This window comes from Mus musculus, chromosome 4 (genome assembly GCF_000001635.26).
Source record: "Mus musculus strain C57BL/6J chromosome 4, GRCm38.p6 C57BL/6J".
Lineage (NCBI taxonomy): Eukaryota > Metazoa > Chordata > Mammalia > Rodentia > Muridae > Mus > Mus musculus.
This window is the reverse complement of record NC_000070.6, coordinates 41,429,182-41,450,181: the sequence shown is the minus strand read 5'-3', so window position 1 is coordinate 41,450,181 and position 21,000 is coordinate 41,429,182. Positions and strand designations below refer to the sequence as shown.

General features: G+C 41.7%; 1 protein-coding gene across 6 annotated transcripts in view; it reads left to right on the top strand.

The window, feature by feature from the left end:
• The window catches only part of Kif24 (kinesin family member 24), a 74,956-nt gene that overhangs the window by 14,738 nt on the left and 39,218 nt on the right, over positions 1 to 21,000 (top strand). For 2 of the 6 annotated variants that reach the window (XM_017319913.2, XM_006537549.4), the window contains exon 2: positions 20,771 to 20,915. The exons of 2 other annotated variants lie outside the window; for them this stretch is intronic. The gene's annotated coding sequence lies outside the window, so the exon portion shown is untranslated. Of the gene's footprint in view, positions 1 to 8,195; positions 8,253 to 8,425; positions 20,916 to 21,000 lie in introns of those variants that run through there. 2 more of the 6 variants (XM_030253078.1, XM_030253077.1) reach the window with 2 other exon arrangements.

Below are 21,000 nucleotides of genomic sequence, written 5' to 3'. Positions count from 1 at the left end.
TGAAGGATGGCTTCTTTAGCTTGCCCCTGGCAGCCAAAAGCCAGCCTCTATTTGCTTTTGAACGGCAATATTTGGAGAGAGGCTTTAACAGACTAGATATGTCTGCCTCAAGGATTCACGAACTTTCTGAACTTAAGGTGAATACCAGCGGATCCACCCTCAAATAACCTTACTCCAGTTCATAGATAACCTCATAATTGTGGCCCCCAACCTGGAGACTTGCCAAGAGACCACACGAGACCTACTACAGTAGCTGAGTCAATTGGGCTACTAAGTGTCTGTTAAGGAGGCCAACTTGAAGTCACCTATCTGGGGTACATACACAACCTGGGGGGCCAACGCATGCTGTTGGACCCCCAGAAGCAATCCATCCTCAGCATTCCAGTTCCATCAACCCAAAGGCAAGTACAGGAATTTTTAGGTCCATGGTGTTTTGTAGACTCTGGGTGCCAGGGTTCACTGAGATAGCACAGCCATTATATGAGGCTACTAGGGGCAAAGAAGATAAGATTGAATGGACACCTGAGATGACATGCCTTTTAAGGGAAGCCTTATTGGAGGCACCAGCCCTGGCCTCCTGGACATTCACAAACCTTTTCACCTGTATGTGGATGAGAGAAAGGCGATAGCAAAAGGGGTGCTCACCCAAACTTGGACCATGGAAAAGACCTGTGGCTTATTTATCTAAGAAGCTAGACCTGGTGGCTCATGGATAGCCAGCCTGTCTCTGGATTATAACTGCCCTGCTGGTCAAGGACGCTGACAAGATATCTGTGGGACAAGAATTTGTTATCATCACCCCCCATGCTATTGAGGGGACTCTCAAGAATTTACCCCGCCGATGGCTGTCCAATGCTAGACTGGTATACTTCCAGGCACTGCTTTTGAATCCCCCCTATCTTATAAGATAAAACCTATCATCTGCCCTAACCTTAGCTACACTGCTGCCAGACCCATCCTCAGACATATTGCTGTATTATTTTTGGGGGGTGCTCAAAAACATTAGGCCAGACCTGACTGACATACCTGAGCCAGATGCTGAGTGCATTTATTTCACAGATGGGAGCAGCTTTATTCAGAATGGAACCAAATTTCCCAGGGCAGCCATGGTTGACTTGGACTCTCTCATTTGGGCAACTGCTTTGCCGCCAGGAACTTCAGCCCAGAAAGCTGAACTAAAAGCTCTAACCTAGGCTTTAAAGCTGGCAAAGGGGACCATAGCCAGCATTGACACTGACAGCAGATATGCCTTTGCCATGGCTCATGTGCATGGGTCCATATACCGAGGGGGGACTGCTAACTGCTGAAGGAAAAAAAAAATCATCAAAAATAAGGTATTGTGGCTTACCCTCAAGGTGGCCATAATTCACTGCTCTGGGCATCAAAAGGGATCCCAGAAATAGCCCAAGGAAACAAGCTAGCTGGTGAAGCTGCAAGGGAGGATGCCCAGGCCTCTACTACCTACATCCTGATAGCCTTGCCAGCCCTGCACTCCTAGCCATCCCAGAATATACTACTGAGGACAAACAAGATCAGGCCAATTGCCAGGGAATCTGCAGAAGCGATGGATGGTTGCAGCTGCCGAGGGCTACACCATCCTATCTAAGGAGTTCACTAAACAACTCATCCATCACATCTATCAGGCCTCGCATCTGGGCCACCGAAAATTAAAGAAATTGTTGCAAGGGGCAAAGTACAAAATATTTGACTTGGGACACTTGGTTGATCAGATAATCTCAAATATCCCACCTATCAAGCTTTGAACCCCTCAGGCTTCAATCAAGGAACCCCAGGAACCAGAGTTAGAGGCCAATGGCCAGGGGCCAATTGGGAAATAGATTATACAAAAGTAAATCCAGGAATATATGGATATAAATAGTTGCTAGTTTTTATAAATAATCTTTTCAGGATGAGTAGAAGCCTACCCTATGAAAGAAGAAAAGACTGGCAAAGAAGATTCTATAAAACATCATACCCAGGTACGGTCTACCCTGTTTGAGTCTGACAATGGGCCAGCATTTATCTCTTGGTTAACTCAATCTTTAATACAGGTCTTGGGGAACAACTGGAAACTGCATTGTGTATACAGATCCCAGAGTTCAAAACAGGTAGAGAAGATGAATTGGACCCTGAACGAGGCTTTGGCCAAATTAACCCTTGAAACTGGTGGTAACTGGGTGTGTCTTCTACCTTATACTTTATGTAAGGCTAAATTCCTTATACCTTATACCTTAGGTCTCATCCACTTTGAGATACTCTATGGGAGGCCTCCTCCCATGCTGCCTAACCTCCAGTCTGACATTCTAGCTGAGTAGAACCAATATAAGTTCTTGGAATCCTTGGAGGCCCTCCGCAGAGTCCAGAAACAGCTGGCTTGCCATCTGCCAGGCATTTGAGTCTGCTCCTTCCCCTAGCCCCTATTGCTTTGAACCAGGTGACAAAGTCTGGATTAAAAGGCATAACCACAAGACTCTGGAACCCCACTAGGAAGGCCCTCATACCGTGATCCTGACCACACCAAGGACTGTGAAGGTGGATGGGATCCAGACATGGATCCACTACTCCCACGTCAAGCCTGTCAGGAGGGAGAAGACTGAGCAGCTAAGGTCTCATCAGGAGTGATTCCCAGACCACCCATCTCAAGGGCAGTGGGGGCACCCCACATCCTGCTGACCCACTGAAGCTGCAACTTCAGCACTCCTGCTCCTGCTCTCCTGTTGCTTACAGCTTGCTGCATCAGCCAATAGCCCCCACTATCCCCTGAATCTGACTTGGCAGATAATATGGTAAGGGTGTCAACTCTACCACCCACTCTGCTACCCCGGGCACTTGGTTCCCTAATCTTTATGTAGACCTTTGTGACCTAGTGGATGAGGGACGGGACCTGTTAGATCAACAGCCCTTCCCTGGTTATGTTTGTTAACTTGCCTGGGGGCTAAAGGCACACATGGATTCATCTTTTACATCTGTCTGGGGCACTCTCGGGACCCCAACCAGTAGGCCAAATGCAGTGTTTGGGAGTCCTTTTCCTATGTGGCGTAGGGGTGGAAATCTACCAGATGGACAAACTGGAAGCCCCTCATCCCCACCTCATTAAAGATGGTCTCATCACTGGGATACCTGGGACCAGATCCTGTATATGAAAGGACACCCAGCTCCCTAGGAGAGAAACTTGTGGACCTTGCTTTGAACCCCCTTACTATCTGGTGGGGGTAATGCAACAAACTTAAGTTTACAAATGCTGGCGAGAATGCCAATTGGACTGCTGGTAAGATATGGGGATTAAGACTTTATATCTCTAGCTGTGATCTGGGACTCCTGTTTACCATTCAACTGCTCCATCGAGACCTCATGGGACCCACGGTCCCTTTAGATCCCAGCAAGGTATTAGCAAAGCCAAACCAACTGTCTCCCAAACCTCTGCCTCCACCCACTATCACCCTTCGTCAGAACCCACCCCTGCAACTTCACTGTAGCCCCTATCACTTCAAGATACCTGCTGCCCCCAGAAGATGCTTGGTGGTCTTGTGCCTCACTCATTCATGCCCTAATTTTAAATGTGACTGAGATTTTTGTGTTCTGGTACAACTTGTCCCCTGGTTGGCTTATTATACAGGATTACTGGTTGGCTCCTCCAATACTCTGGGTAAAAAGAGTTGCCGTGGCTGCTGTTCTGCTACCCACCCTCTCGGGCATAGGGTGGGCTGGCACTCCTGCATAGGTGCCTCAGCCCTGATTTTCCAGAATAAAATTTATAAGGCCATGTGAATGGCCATAGATTCTGATCTGAAAAAGTTAGAAAAATCCATTACTGTCCTAAAGGAGTCTCTCTCTCCTTCCTGGCAGTAGTAGTCATTCAAAATAGAAGGGAATTAGACTTGTTCCTTCAACAAGGAGGACTCTGTCTGGCCTTGGGGGAACAATGCTGTTTTAACACCAACTATACCAGGGTCTTTGCAGAACAATGGCCTTGCTGAGAAAAAGATTGCATAACAGAAAAATGGAAAAAGAACAGTCTCAAGGCTGGTGTGAATCTGTCTTTAACTGGTTCCCTTGGTTAACCACCCTTGTTTTAACCTTGGCCGAACCCATCATCCTTTTGCTATTAGCCTTAACTTGTTGACCCTATAATGAATGCTTTAGTTGGGTTTGTTAAGGAACAGATTTCCACTGACCAACTGATGATTCTCAAGCAACAATACCAACCCATGGAAATCTCAAGGATTTGAGATGAGCAATTACTCAAGGGGAGAATGAGAAGGTTGAGCTAGACTGACTGTATGACAGGCTGTGAAATCAGTTCAGGAAACTAGCCCTGAGTTTCTGTTTCTCAGAACTGAACAAACCAGTTCCAAGAAAAACTTCAGCCCACAATCAGGAGCTGTCCTACCATCTTGCCTGAGGCAAGGATAGTTAGCATCAGTTCTAGAAAGTCCCCAGAACCCTGGCCAATCCCTGAGATACTCCTAGAAATTGTGCCAATCAAACAGGATAAAGGTTACCTACCCCTCTCTGGAATTCCCCTAATCAGCTTTAAATTGAGCCTGCAAGCTCACCTTGAGGTGACCATTTTGATGAATGCTACACCCCTGTATGTTGGATTTCTGCAGAATAAACGATCTTTGCTTTTGCATACTATTTGAGTCTTTGGCATTCTTTGGCAATTCTTGGACCCTTACAGTGTGTGGAGGTGAGAGGACAACTTTCTGAGGTTGGTTCTTGCCTTCAAGTTGTTGAAGCAGTGTCTCTCTTGTTTCTATTATGTACAAGTGCCCTCTGACTTCAGGTAACTCTCTTTAGGTCTTGTAGTGGCAATGTTAGGTTACAGATGGGCGGGCCCCATGACACTTGACTCTCCATGTTGGTTCTGCAGATGAAATTCAGATCATCAGTCAAGCACTTTTATCTATTTGGCCATCATTTGACCCTTACAATTAAAAAAACAATTTATTCCATGTTGATAGTTTGTGTGTGTGTGTGTGTGTGTGTGTGTGTGTGTGTGTGTGTGTGTATACATGCATATGGAAGTCAGAGGAGTGTACAATGGTTCTTTCTTTTCATAAATATGGATCAGACTGAATCAAACACAGTTTGTCATGCTTCCTGATAGGGCACCTTTACCCACTGGGCCATAGCACTTGTGTTTTGTCTTGTTTTAAATATATATGTGTCTCTATTCTACCCTGTTAACTCAGTAGTTAATTCTGTCCTCTATCCTGGCCCCAGGCAATCACTGACCTGCTTTCTATCATTAGAATTGGGTTCCTATTTTTTAGAAGTTTGCATTAAAAAATCAGATAGCCTAATATATATGTTTGTTTGTTTGTTCGTTTGTTTGTGTATATGTGTGTGCTTGCTTGTCTGTATGTGAACCTAAGCCCTTATTATTTATTTTGATCACTTATTTTTCCTTTGATGTGTACGTGTGTATACCTGCTTGTCTGTATGTACATGCATGCCTTATTCTTTTTGCTTAAGATATCTTTGGCTATGTCTTGAATTTATTTGTTCTTCATATTAATTTTGTTTGTATTTAAAAGACAGAGCCATGTTATATAAATCTAGCTGGCTTGGTACTCATGTGTAGCCCAGGATGGCCTCAAACTTGTGGCCAGCTTCTTGCCTCTGCTTCCCAAGTGCTGGGATTACAGCCATGTGCCACTACAACTAGAGAATTTCAGGTTTTCTTTTTCTATGTCTTTTTAAAAATGTCATAAGTGAGTTTGTAGTTGTTACTGTTTTTGTGGGGTTTTTTTAATGTTGCAGTTGAGATTTAATAAACATAGTACCTCATTCACGCTAAGTGCTTTACCACTTTTTCTCTTTTCATTTTGAAACAGTCTCACTAAATTACCCAGACTGGCCTTGAACTTGCAGTCTTCCTGTCTCAGGCCTCCCAAGTGCGGCCTGCCTTCCTCTCCCGTCCCCTTCTGTCCCCTGCCCTCCCACCCACCTCCCTACCACACACACCTTTCTGGTTTTTTTGTCATTCAAGACTGGTTTCTCTGTGTAGCCCTGACTGCACTGGAACTTTGTAGACTATGCTGGCCTTGGGTTTTCTTTTTAGAGCAGGTTCTCGTGTTCATGCTGGCCTCAAACTTGCTGTGTAGCTGAGGATGAGCTTAAACTTGTGATCCTCCTGCATGCGCCTCCCAGGTGCTGAAGTTACGGGCATGCACTGGCACACTGGGTTTGTGTATTGCTAGGGACCAAGTCCTTTGGCTTTGTGTTTGCCCGGTAAGTACTGTACCACTGAGCTATATAGATCTCTAAGGTCTAATATTTTATATTTTGGTGTTTATAAGGATTTATTTTTTTAATCCTAGCATTGAATCTTTGCTTTGGGTTTTATGGACATTTTAACAGTGTTGATTCTTCTGAGAATCCATGACTGTGTAGCCCTGGCTGTCCTGGAACTCACTCTGTAGACCAGGCTGGCCTCGAACTCAGAAATCTGCCTGCCTCTGCCTCCCAAGTGCTGGGATTAAAGGTGTGCGCCACCATGCCCGGCTTATCAGTGTTCTAATAGTTTTCAATGTGGAGAGTCTTCCTACCTGTCTGCCTGCCTTCCTTCTTTTTGTTTTGTTTTCTTTTTCCTTTTCTTTTGACAGTTCTCTAGCTGGGCACTGGTAGCACACACCTCTAATCCCAGCACCCAGGAGGCAGAAACAGGCAGATCTCTGAGTTTAAGGCCAGCCTGGTCTGCATAGAGAAATCCTATCTCCAAAGAAAAACAACCCCAAAAAGAAAGAAAGAAAGAAAGAAAGAAAGAAAGAAAGAAAAAGGAAGGAAGGAAGGAAGGAAGGAAGGAAGGAAGGAAGAAAGAGAGAAAGAAAAAAGTAAGTTAGGTTTTTATATATAGTCTTGATATGTAGACCAGGGACTGGTCTGTAACTCACTGCCTCTGTCCCTAGAGAGTGCTGGGATTAAAGGTGTGTGGCATCATGCCTAGCAAGATCTTTGATTTGGGGGGGGGGGGGTACGTATAGTAAGTTGCTTACTTTCTTGCTTTCTTTTTAGGATAATTTGCTCTTGACATACTGAGTCTATTTCTAATTACTGCCTCAACAGCTGGGAGCTAGCAGTCCCCAGGCTTCCACAAGGGAGAGCCCTGCATATTTGTGGTATTAAATACCAGAACAGCCAGGATGTAAAAATCTTGCCCATCGGTCTCCCCCACACCCGGGGTTTCACTAATTTGCAGTTCATTTTTCTGGTGGTGACAGCTGTGAGCTACTCCATACACCTAGGAGTCAGCTAAGGGGGAAGTGACTGGGCCTGTCAGAGGGAGTGGAGAGAACAAGAATCAGACGTGAGAACAATTCAGTTCTGATCTTGTATGTCACTTGAGAGCTGTGTTGCTCTTGCCAATGCACAGGTTCATTATAGATCTTTCTCCTCTCCAATAAAAGGAAGAGGTAATGATAGCATTGCAGTCAAATCTCAAAATCACTGTAGTAAATAAGACACTAGAGAAAAGAGAACATAATTTCGCTTCAGTAAAATTTAGGAAATACAAGTAATTCATAAATCTAGAAAGTAGGCCAATGGTAGTCCTCATCCAAGAGCAGAAAAAAAGGTAGGCATGCGGACAGGCATGAGGAATGTTACAGGGTAGTGGGTCTGTATCGTAATTATGGTTCCACAGGTGCATAGAGCTGTCATTTAGCTTATGGACTTATATACTATCACATATACAAACAAGAAGAGGGGTTCTGGGGCAGTTTTATGCACAATAAGAAAGAACATAGAAATAGATTATTTAAAAATTTGCCCGTGGTTTCAAGAAGGAAGCACAGCAGTACAAATAACTTGTCGTCTTTGCTCTAATGACCCAGTAAAATTATTGCTACTTGTATAGTGTGAATATGTAAACACTAAACAAAACAGCAGTTGTCAACTCTGACCCCCGACTTCCTTTACCTTGAAACCCTTTGTGTAAATGTGCATTGGTGCTTTGCCTGCAGGTGTGTCTGTCTGAGGGTGTCGGGCACCCTAGAACTGGAGCTGCAGACAGTTGTGAACTGCCATGTGGGTACTGGGACTTGAACCCAAGTCCTTTGGAAGAGCAGCCAGTGCTCTTAACCACTGAGCCATCTCTCAAACCCCTTGGAATCTTTTTGAACTACTTGTTGTAGAGGGTGTTTGAGATCAGACAAACCTCCTAAAATATTTTACTTTTTTATCTAAAACAGGGTTTCACTATATAACTTTGGCTGGCCTAGAATCCTCTGAGATGCATTTTTCGCCTGGTAGGTGTGCTACCGTCTCTAGCTTCTAAAATATTTAACTTACTAAAAGGTTGTCCTATTTTTTTTAATTATTTATTTATTTTACATATGTGAGTACACTGCACTGTCACTGTCTTCAGACACACCAGCAGAGGACATCAGATCCCATTACAGATGGCTGTGAGCCACCATGTGGTTGGCTGGGAACTGAACTCAGGACCTCTGGAAAGAGCAATCAGTGCTCTTAATGGCAGAGCCATCTCCAGGCTCTCTTGTATTATTCTTCACCACTTATTTTTTCCTTTACTTTTATGTTGAGGAATTCCATTTACATCCTTAGGGTTACAATGTAATTGTATTCATGGGCAATTATTTTAAATTTTTTTAACTTCTACTTTATTGCATGTGTGTTGTGTGCATGTGTGTGCACATGTATGTGTGTGCATGAGGAAGCTAGATATACTTTCCACTTTGTTTATTGAGGCAGAGCCTCTCAACTGATCTGAGAGCTTGGTGATTTAGCTAGTCTAAGTTTACCGGCTTCCCTCAGAGAATCTCTGTACTTGTCTCCTGAGTACTGTGACTACAGCCAGCCAACATACTTATCCAACTTTTAAATGGGTCCTGCGGATCTGAACTCTGGTCCTCAAGCTTATGGGGCAAGAGAGCTTTAGTCACTGAACCATCACCCCAGATTTCACGATAAATTACTTTTGAAAAAAATTATTGGGGGCTGGAGAGATGGCTCAGAGGTTCAGAGCACTGGCTGCTCTTCCAGAGGCCCTGAATTCAATTCCCAGCAACCACATGGTGGCTCACAACCATCTGTAATGGGATCTGATGCCCTCTTCTGGCGTGCAGATGCACATGCAGGGAGACTATTGTATACATAATAAATAAATAAATCTTTAAAAAACAAATTATTAGGCCATCCCAGCAGAGAAGGCCCAGGCAGGAGGATCTCTGTAGGCTTGAGGCCAACCTGGTCTACATAGCGAGTTCCAGAAGCTAGGACTACATAGACCCTATCTCAAAATACATATGAAAGGTATCTATTTCTATTAATGTGTATATATGGGTGCCTATGTGAGTTTATGCGACTATATTCACGTAGGTGCCCTTAGAGACCAGAAGAAGGTATTTAAGGAGAGTTACATGTGGTCATGGACCATCATGTGGACACTGGATAACTGCAAGAGCAATAAATGCTCTTAGCCACTGAGCTATCTGTTCAGCCCCCTTAAAGGCGAATTCTTTGTTGTTGTTGTTGTGTTGTTTTATTTTGTTTTCTGAGACAGGGTTTGTCTGTAGACCTGGCTGTCCTGGAATTCTGTAGACCAGACTGACCTTAAACTCACAGAGATCCACCTGCCTCTGCCTAGGATTAAAGGTATGTACCACCACCACCTGGCCTCATTCTGTATTCTTTTAATAGTTTAAACTTCTTCATAAAAAATTCTAGAAGTCACAGCTACAATTTTAGAGGTAAGACTAATGGGAGAGAGAGATGGTTGAGCATATGATGTAAGTAGAGATGGCTCTGGTGTTTGGTGCTGTCTCCAAAGAACAAGCGTGTCAGCTCTTACTCTTTCCTTTTCCCAGTCTCCAGGCTTCTTTGCTTAGAACGTAACTGCAATGCATAACCTTCACCTGAATTTAGGACGGTGAGTGGCTAATTATAACAGTAATGTGGGGCTGGCAAGATGGCTCAGAGGTTCAGAGCACTGACTGCTCTTCCAAAGGTCCTGAGTTCAAATCCCAGCAACCACATGGTGGCTCACAACTATCCGTCATGAGATCTGACGCCCTCACAGTGTACTCACATACATTTAAAAAAAAAAAAAACTTAAAAAAAAACCAACAGTAATATGCTTATTGAAGAAAAGCTTATTTTTAGGTTAGACAGGGAATATGCATGATTATGCTCTTAAAAACTTAAGGCAATTGAATGGAAAACATGGAATATGTAAAAACACCACAATTAATAGAGCCTGATGAAAAATTTTTTAAAAAGTAAGTCCCACTAAAATCCTGAAATAAGTCATTTGATATTACTTAAAATAAGTTGGGCATTCTTTAAAAATTGAAAGTTGAAATGAGAAGTAAGTCATTTATTCTTGCCTTCATGTAAAATTTAAGTAGTGTTAGGGTCCAAGAATCGCTAAAGAATGATGCCCCACACTTAGATAGTATGCAAAAGCAAAGAGTGTACATGCAGGGGTCTTCCCATTTGGGAATGGAGATCTCTGGTGGCCTCGCAGGCCCAACTTTTATTGTCAGGAGAATTCCAGGGTGGGATATGTGCCCTTTTACCTTGATTGGTTAGCTTTATCTCCAGGGTCTGACTGATTGTACAATTGATTAGGCTCTGGAGACTTTCCAGGGGGTTGCATACTCCTTCTGGCTATCTCTTCTTACTTCATGCCAGATGACAAGGTGTCCTCAGATTGGCTGCCTGAGGCTGTGGTTGGCTGATCACAGGTTCCTGGGCCAGTGTTCTCATTTCTGGGAAGCAGAAACTTAGGCCTATTCTCATTTTGTAGCTTGTCATGGAGTCAGTCTGCCTCTGGCTAGCTCAGTCCTTGTAGTAGCTTTAGTTGTTGACAGAAAGTTTTTCTTTTTAATATCTTTATGAGTATGTTTGAGTGCCTGCATGTATGTCTGTGTACCACTTATGTGCTTGGTGCTGTTCGAAGTCAGAACAGGGTGTTGAATCCCCTGGGACTAGAGTTACTGTCAATTGTGAGCTACAATGGGTGCCTAGGAACTGAACTCAAACTCCGTGCAAGAGCAAAAGTACATAGAGCTGCTGAGTCAGCTCTCTAGTCGCCAGAAAGGTTTTCTAAGGAAAATTCCGTAAAGAAACATAGAATCAGATAATCACCAGTTTGTGACTCCGAAAGAAATAAGTGATGAGATATTGATCACTAATGAATAAAACTCCTGGATTAATTTAAAGAGAGAATCTCTCAGCAAGGGGATCAGGCTTCAGTTCCCACAGACATTTGTGTATATTCTGTGCATGAAGTATGTGCTAAATAAATAACATGGACAGAACATTTTGCTAGAAATGCAGATTCTGCTTCTAATGTAGGGTTGCCAGATTTAGACCAAACAAAATTCAATTTGAATTTCAAATAAGCAGTGAATGATTTCTTTAGTATTAAGCTACATGCTTTGAAACACACTTATTTTTTCTTTTTAAAAGAAGTCAGAGGAACAGAAAGAAAAAGGGGGTAAAGTTTGTGTTGGGGGAGGGGACATGAGAGTGCCTTTCAAGAAAACTTAAGCATAATAATCAAGTGTATGGAACTCGCTTAGATTCTGGTTTGAACAAAATTTATTTTTGTAAAAAGATATTCTAGAGCCAGAAAGTTTATTGGGTAAAAACATTTGCCACAAAAGTCTGGCTACCTGAATTCAATCCTGGAGCTCTTGTGGATAAAGAGAACTGACTCCCACACTTTGTCCTCTGACCTCCACATGCACACCATGGCATGTGGCTATCACACACACTTGTATATATTTAAAAAATATTTGAGCTGAGCATTGTGGTATATACCTTTAATCCCAGCATTCTGGATATAGAGCCAGGAGGATCTCAGTATGTTCAAGGCCGTTCTGATCTGCATAGCAAGTTTCACAGGGCAGCCAAGGCTACAAAGAGAGACCCTGTCTCAAAACAAACAAAAATTGATAAAAATATTTATGGCTATGGACTGAGTATACGAAAACAGAATCATAAAGGCAGGCGGATTTCTGAGTTCGAGGCCAGCCTGGTCTACAGAGTGAGTTCCAGGACAGCCAGGGCTACACAGAGAAACCCTGTCTCGAAAAAACAAAAAAAAAAAAAACCAAAAAAAAAGAAAGAAAGAAAGAAAGAAAGAAAGAAAGAAAGAAAGAAAACAGAATCATTTTAAATTTTATTAACTATAATAAATCACATAATTATGGTTATTATATAAACATTTACACTTAGAAAATGAATTTACAGATGAAATGACATATCTTCAATTTACTTTAAAATATATTTCAAGAAAGAAAAAATGAATCAAGGAAGCAAGTGTGGCAGATTTTCGTACCTGAAGAGCTATGGGGTGAATAACGTGTTATGGTATTATGCTATTATTATACTATGCTATTATACTATGTACTTTTGTGATACTTGAATTTTTATTACTTTTAAATGCTGTAGGTGCTTACTGTGCCTATTTTATACCAAGCACCTGGTAGATACTATAAAGAATCTATCACAAATACATTTGAACATGTTTGTAGAATATATTAGCATACCTAATTTCATGATGTACTGAAGTCTTAGGTTTTAAATGTAAAAAGAGGGCGGAGGGATAACTCTGTGTTGAGTGCTTGCCTAGCATGTATAAGGTTTTGGGTTGGTCTCTATCTTAGTTGGGGTTTCTATTGCTGTGAAGAGACACCATGACCAAGGCTACTTATAAAGGGCAAAATTTAGTTGGGGCTGGCTTACAGTTTCAGAGGTTCAGTCTATTATCATCAAGGGAGAAAGCATGGCAGCATCCAGGCAGGCACTGGAGGAGTTGAGAATTCTATATGTTGTTTCAAAAGCAAACAGGAGGAGACTGGCTTCCAAGCAGCTAGAAGAAAGTTCTCTCAAAGCCCAACCCCACAGTGATACACTTCCTTCAACAAGGCCACACCTAATAGTGCCACTCCCTGGGCTAAGCATATTCAGAATACCACAGTCTCTAACATTGCAGAAAACCCTAAAACAAGACATAACACAAGAGTCATAGTTGTTAAATAATTTGACCATGTATGTCACCTCTGCTTGGTTTCAATTTCTTTTTTCCTTTCCTAAGATTTATTTACATATATGAGCACCCTATTTGCGTGTATGCCTGCATGACAGAAGAAAGCATCAGACAGAAGAGGGCATGAGATCCCCTTATGGATGGCTGTGAGCCATCACATAGTTGCTGGGTGTTGATCAGCACCTGTAGATGAGCAGCCATCTCCACAGCTCTGCTTCTCAGGGTCCTAGCAGAGCTGGACTGGATGCTGGTTTATGCCCCCTAATCTAGTAATCTGTATTAGTACTCTTTGGTTTACCGAGTTATTTAAAATGAAGATCTATCTTATTTGACATCTTAAAATAAGAATACCCTCTGCCTTTACATTTTTTTCTTTTTTTTAAGTATTTATTTTTTTATTAGATATTTTCTTTATATACATTTCAAATTTCAAATGCTATCCCGAAAGTTCCCTATACCTTCCTCCCGCCCTGCTCCCCTACCCACCCACTCCTGCTTCTTGGCCCTGGCATTCCCCTGATGCCTTTACATTTTTAGAATGATTTCTTATTGCATTTTAATTTACTTTGTGTGTAGACATGTGTTGCATATTGTATGTGTGGAGAGGACTGCTTATGGGAATTGACTCTCCTCTCACCACTGAGCCATTGTTGCTAGCTCTCCACCTTATTTTTTTAGACAGACTGGAGCTCACCTAGACTGGCTGGCCAGCATAGAGGGTCTTCCTGTCTTTGTTCCCCAGGGATTACAGACATACTCTGTTACACCTAGTTTTGCGGGTGTGTGTGTGTGTGTGTTTTGTTTATTATTTATTTACAAACCCAAATGTTGTCCCCCATTCCCTCTCACAGAATTCTTTTCTCCATTCCCCTCTCCATTTCACTTCTGAGAGGGTGCCCCTCACCCTGTATCCCCCTACCCTAAGGCATCAAGTCTCTACAAGATTAGGCACATTCTCTCCCACTGAGGCCAGACAAGGCTACATATGTGCTGGGGGCCTCAGACCAGCCCATGTATGCTCTTTGGTTGGTGGTGAGACAGGATTTCTCTATGTATACCTTTAGCTTACCTGGAATTCACTCTGTAGATCAGCTGGTCTCAAACCTACAGAAATCCACTTGCTTCTGCATCTTTGAGTGCTGGGATTAAAGATGTGTGCCACCACTGCCTGGCATAACCTTGTTTTTATGTGGGTGTTGGAGATCCAAACTTAAGTTTTCATGCTTATACATCAAGCACTTTATCCACTGAGCTGTCTATCCAGCTGTGAAATATGCTTTTTTAAAAATTAATTATAGGGTCATGGAGCTGGAGAGATAGCTCTGTGATTAAAGAGCATTTGCTGCTCTTGGGAAGTCCCAGGTTCAATTCCCAGCACCCACATGGTATCTCAGTAACTCCTTGGTAGCACATGTAACTCCAGTTCTAGGGGATCCAATGACATTTTGTGACCTCTGAGAGCATCAGGCACACACACATGATGTACAGATGCACATATAGGTAAAATAGTAATATACGTAAAAATTGTAAATGGTTGCATAGTTTCAAATTTAAACACAAGCATAATACTAGGTCTTGCTTCGGTAATGGAGACATCAGTGAAATACAAGTCACAATAGAAAAGAAAGTAACTACCAACATTATTGCCATGTAATAGTCTACTTCTTTTGCTTATCCACTAGTATTACCCATTCCCCTTCCTGTAAGAGACTACTGTCATTACTTGCACAATCTGCCAAGGATATGCCTGATAAGCAAAGATAGAGTTCCATTTTGGATCAGTTAACTTTCTCTTTAACAAATGATGCCTGTATGAACTAGTCTGTACTTAGCAATATATTGAAAAGCTTTTTCTTTCTTCAATAACTATTGGAGAGTTAAGTTTTGTAATTGCTTCATAGTATTATTACACTTGAAAGACAACTGTAATTTAGCTAGTCTTCATTGCTTTGCACTTACCAATAGTGATATAATGACTTTGTACTTCTGTGATTTTACATTTATACACAGTAGCTGTAGGATGCTTCTAGAGCTAGGTAGTGGGTAGTTGCTGGATAGTGAATTTGCCTACAACATTTTTCTATTTATGTATTTATTTTATCTTAGTTTTTAGAGACAGGGTTTCTCTATTGTAGCCCTGGCTGTCTTACTTTGTAAACCAGGCTGGACTTGAATTCAGAGATCTGCCTGCTTCTGCCTCCTGAGAGCTGGGATTAAAGGTATGTACCACTAGTCTTGGCTTAAAACTTTATTTTTATATGTATTTATTCATTGTGTGAGTGATATGTACAAATCACAATAGGAAAGACAGCAGCTAACACTTCTTGGTATGTAATGGCCGACTTCTATGTACATATATTATATGTGTACGCGTTTGTATGTATGCATATACTTGTGATGAGCAGACACCAGAAGAGGACATCAGATGCCTCAGAATTGAAAATATTGGCATTTGAAGGTTGCCCAGTTTGTTATGTGGGTCCTGGGATCTAAACCCCATTGCCTGAAGAGCAATCACTGCTAACCTCTGAACACTAGCTCCAGAGCCCAGCGCCTTGCTCATACTAAGCATGCACTCCACCACTGATGTCCCTCCACAGCCTTTACATTGGACTTTTTGACAGAGATAGATCAGTAAGTAAAATTATCATCTGAGTAAAACTTTCAATGCATCTATCCCCCAAATCTGGAAGTTTATTTTGTTTGTTTGTTTTGTTTTGTGGCTCAGTGGTAGAGTTCAAATGTTTTTGTTTGAAGTTGCAGGAGTAATTCTGATGTTTGTTTCAGGTGTTAAAGAAGGGATGAACTTTTGTAAAATGGAATGCAATTACAGAGAAGCATGTTAAATTTGAAAACAACAGAACTAACTGTAGTGCTCATAAAAGTGGGATGGTGCCGGGAGGTGGTGGCGCACGCCTTTAATCCCAGCTCTTGGGAGGCAGAGGCAGGCAGATTTCTGAGTTTGAGGCCAGCCTGGTCTACAAAGTGAGTTCCAGGACAGCCAGGGCTATACAGAGAAACCCTGTCTCAAAAAACCAAAAAAAAAAAAAGAAAAGAAAAAGTGGGATGGCTGCAGCTGTGCTAGAAGAACTTCCATGGCTACTTTAATCTACATATTCAAATTACTGCTATTTTAAAATTATTATATCTTTCTCTTCCCATGATATTATAGGTTATACAAGTGTTTCAAAATAAATGGTTTAGTCTCGTTTACTTATTGGGAATGCAGTAGAGGCTGTGATTATCAGATTTGAACTGAGAAATGTTTGCTATGGCACCAAGGGAATTGGTGTGCAAAATACAGAATCTTATGCCGCCTGGGCATAGCACTAACAGTCTGTTCCCAGGGGCTAGCTGAACCAAGTAGAGAGTGCAGCTGCTTAGTATTTACTTAAATCAAAACACTGAAGGGAGAATAAGTTCTATTCTATTCTATTCTTAAATGCTAGGTGGATAAAGTAGGAGAAATACAGAAATAATAATAGCAATGGTAATAACTGCCAACACTTATTAAACATGGAACATTGAATGTGTCCTAGCCATTATGCTGGGTTTGTTTGTCTGTCACTCAGATGGGCCTCAGACTTGCTCTCTAACCAAGAATATCTTGAACTTCTAATCTGCCTGTGTTTACCTCCCAAGTGTTAGAATTACAGGTCTAGTTACCAGGCCTAGAGTTTTGCAGTGCTTGGGAGCAAACCTATGGGTTTTTTTTTATGCATGTTAGTCAAGGATGATATAAACTGAGCCCCATCCCTCAACCTCTGGTATTTCTTTATTCAGTCAGAAGAATTTAGGGATTCTGTTGTCTTTTTTTCCTCTCCAGTGTCTTGAAGCAAGGTGTTATTTTATACTCCAAACCAACTTCAAACTTTGTATATAGCTCTGTTGCTAGGGCTGACCTCAAATTCATTGCAGCCCTCTCTCTGTTTAAGTGCTTGGACTACAGGTCTACACTACCAACCCACCCCACATATCTTTGAGGGGTGGAGGAGGTACATATACCCATGAAGGTGATAATGAGTGGATCTCTTAGTTGCTCTCTGACTTTGTGTGTGTGTGTGTGTGTGTGTGTGTGTGTGTGTGTGAGAGAGAGAGAGAGAGAGAGAGAGAGAGAGAGAGAGAGAGGGCGGGGAGGTGGGGACAGAGGAGAGAGAGAGAGCTTTTCTTGAATCTGGCACAGGATCTTTCTGGAACTTTTAGACTAGACTCAGGCAGTCTGGCTAGCCAGAGCCTCCTATTTGCACCTGCCCAGCACCACAGTCACACACTACCATGCCTGCCTTTTCTTCATGTTTGTAAGTGAGAAGGTGCTTTACTGACTGAGCTGTCTTCCCCAGGCCCCAAATATCTTTTTAAACAAAGGAAAAACAGGGTCTCATAGCCCAGGCTGGCCTTGAGCTTGCAGTGATTCCCCTAGGCTCAGTGTTGGGAGTTTAGATGCCCAGCTTCTGTGGCATCCTAATGCAAAGTAGAAAAACAATGATCTTCTGCAAACACACTAAGTGATTGTGACTTGTTGCACACGTACACCTCCTCTGTAGGGTTGTGTGATAATGAACAACTACATTGCCAGAGCAGTGGCTGCTGTGTATTAAATACTAGATGTTGTCATGGTGTCTGAAGTTTTCAAATACATCATGTATTCCCTGGTAGGGGCCAACTTGTTCATGGTAGAAAAACACAGTGTCTTTCTAGTAAAGACAGATATTCTAGGTAAGGGAAAAGCCAGGAATAAAGGGATTGGTCATTTTAGTTTTGCTACTATGTAAGATGTTTGGAGGTAAAGTGATAGAAAAAAACAAACAAACCCCCAAACCCTACATCTAGAAATGAAAATCTCATTTTGGGGAAAAGCTCTTAAGCTGTCTTGAAAAGATGGGTGTAGCACACACACAGCGACAAGTGATGAGAAGGACCTGGCATTTTCGTTGCTGGTAAGAATGAAAATAGTACAGCCAGCTTAAAAGGTAGCTTGGCAGTTTATTATAAAACTACACATCTTATACAATCCAGTAATTATGCACCTTGACATTACATAACGGAGTTGAAAATTATGTCCACATGAAAACTGCATTGGTATTTTTAGAAGCTTTATTCTTAATTACCCAAATGATAAGCATCCAAAATGTCCTTCATTAATTGAACAAATAAATAAACCAGGACACACTCACATGTGGAATGGGTTTTTAGCAGTGAAAAGAAACAAGCTAACAAGCCATAAAAAGACTTGGAGGAAATCTAAATTATGAAATGCAAAGGCCAGTCTAAAAGCTGACATGCCACATGCTTCCAGTGATATGACATTCTGGAGAAGGAAGATCTGTGGAGGCAGAAAAAAGATACATGCCTTTAATCCCAATGCCTGAGGAGGCCGTGGCAGGCAGATCTCTGTGCATTGGAGGTCAACTTAATCTACAATTGTGGGTTCCAGGACAGCCAGTGCTACACAGTGACCCCTGCCCCACTCTCCATCTGCCTCACAGATCATTAGTTACCATGAAGTCGGTGAGTGGGAAGGATGAGGAGACAGAGCACAGGAGTTTTGGTGCAATCAGACTTCCCTGTGTTACTCACATAGAAAATACATGAATTGTTTATTCAAATTCACAAGTTCTCTAACACTAGATAAGAACTCTAACTAAGCTGTAGGCTTTGGGTAATGATCCTTTATCAGTGTAGGTCCATTAGTGGAGAAAAGAGTACATGTGTGAGACTAGATATTTGGCAAATTTCTGTAACTTACTACTAAGTTTTTCTGTGAACCTAAAATAGCTCCAAAATCTTAACAAAGGACAAACTTTCAGAAGTGAAATTGTAGTTACTGTTATATAACAATCTAGCCCCAAACTTGGTAGCTCAAAACAATTGTCCTTTAATTTGCTCAAAGCTCTGAGTGTCAGTGATTTGGACCAAGCTTAGTAGTTCTTCACTTGATCTCACTCGCAGTCATTCCTATGGCTGTAACTGTCTAGTGCAGTGGTTCTCAATCTCTGGGGTTCTCAGCCCCTTTAGGGGTGAATGACCCTTTCACATGGGTCACCTAAGATCATTGGAAAACACAGATATTTACATTACAATTCAGAACAGTAGCAAAATTAGTTATGTGGCAATAAAAATAATTTCATGGTCACCATTCCATGAGGAACTATATTAAAGGGTGGCAGCATTAGGAAGGTTGGGAACCACTGCTCTTATGGCAGCCCTCCAGTTGGATAGTCTTAGGATGGCTTCTCTTGCACCTGGGTCTTTTGGCCATCAAAGTAGTAGTGGTAGTGCATGATCCTCCGGCTATTGGCTAGACTTCTTAACATGGCAGTAGAAGAATTCTCACAGCAGTAGAAGCTAAGGTGGCTCTCCAGCCTTTCATGGCAGTCTATTTCACTGTATTCTATTACTCAGAAGAAGTTAGAAGGCCATTGTAGATGCTAAAGGAAGAGAACTATACTCTGCCCTTGATGGAAGAACTGTAACAATTTTGCAGAGGGGAAACCTACTACTAACAGATGTCAGAGTCAGGATAGGGAGTGTTGCTTGGACCCTTTGGTCTTTTGTTTTGCCTAATTATTCAAAGATCCTTGGTTGTCCTTGTTATCCTGTCGTTCACACACACACACACACACACACACACACACACACACACACACACAGTCTCTGTCTCTCTGTTGTCTCTCTCTCAGAACAAAAATAAATTAAAATGAAAGCAATTTTCAATAATTAATTGAGTTTTTGAAAACTCTGAAGGATCAAACCATTTTGAAAAAGAGAATATAAGGGGCTGGAGCGATGACCCAGTGATTAAGAGCACTGGCTGCTCTTCAAGAGGATCGGGGTTCAATTCTAAGCACCCACATGGCAGCTCACAACTCTAGTCTATAACTTCAGTAGAGATCCATTGCTCTTTTTTAGCCTCTGTGGGCATGTCAGAATACATGACGTGACATACATGCTGACAAAACACTCATCCACATAAAATAAGTAAACAATAATTTTGAAATTCTTTTTAAAAAGCTAGGCATGGTGGCTCATGCTTGTAATCCTAGTGATTGGGAAGTCAAGGCAGTAAGACTACACAAGCTTGAGGCCAGTCTGGACTGCAGAGTCAATGCCAGACCAGGCTAGGCTATACAGGCTGTACAAACAACTAAGCAGAGGGCTGGGGAGACCACTCAGTATGTACTATTTTTCCAGAGGACTCATGCTTAGGTGCTAGCACTTCAGCTCCAGGGGATACAACACTGTTTTCTAGCCTCAGAGGGCGCTACAGTCACGCACTCACAAGCATAAAGATATTGATGAAATAGTTTAAAGTACAATTTAAGTTCTTTTTAATATCCTTAGGAACTTGAGCTTGATTAACAGGAGTAGTGGAGACCTACTCAGAATTCTGACTGTAATAGACAAAGATTTTGTATTAATTACCTCATCATCCGTTAGTGTTTAATTAAATTCCTAGTGTTTTAATGAAAGTCGTTCAAATTTGCATGTGTAGTATTAATTTTCTAGGGAAATTATTTGATTGATATTTTGTTCGGGTAGATATCTGTGACCACCTTTTAGAATTATCTAAAATACTGAATGAGTTGATTCTGAATTGGTTGTTTTTACTTCTGTCTTACTTACCAGTACACAGCCGATTAAAAAGGCATTTTTCTCTGAACTGTGTTCCTTTATAATCTTTGAGGTTGCTATTTTATTCTGCTGTCTGTTCTGAAAGACTTCTTAGCCTTTGTTCATTAATCTTAGGAAGCAGGTGTGCAACATGCCTTGCCCTTAAGTGGAACATCTAAAATTAGTCCTGCTACAATCAGTGGCTGGGAACAAAGTTTCAGCCGTGTCTTGCATGTGTTAAGCAGATACTGCAAAGTTAGAAGAAACTGCCAAGCAATAAGTAAGTGGTCTATGTTATGTCTGTGTGCCCATATATTTATTTAAACATATAATTAGGAAACCTTTTTATTAAACAGATGAATGAA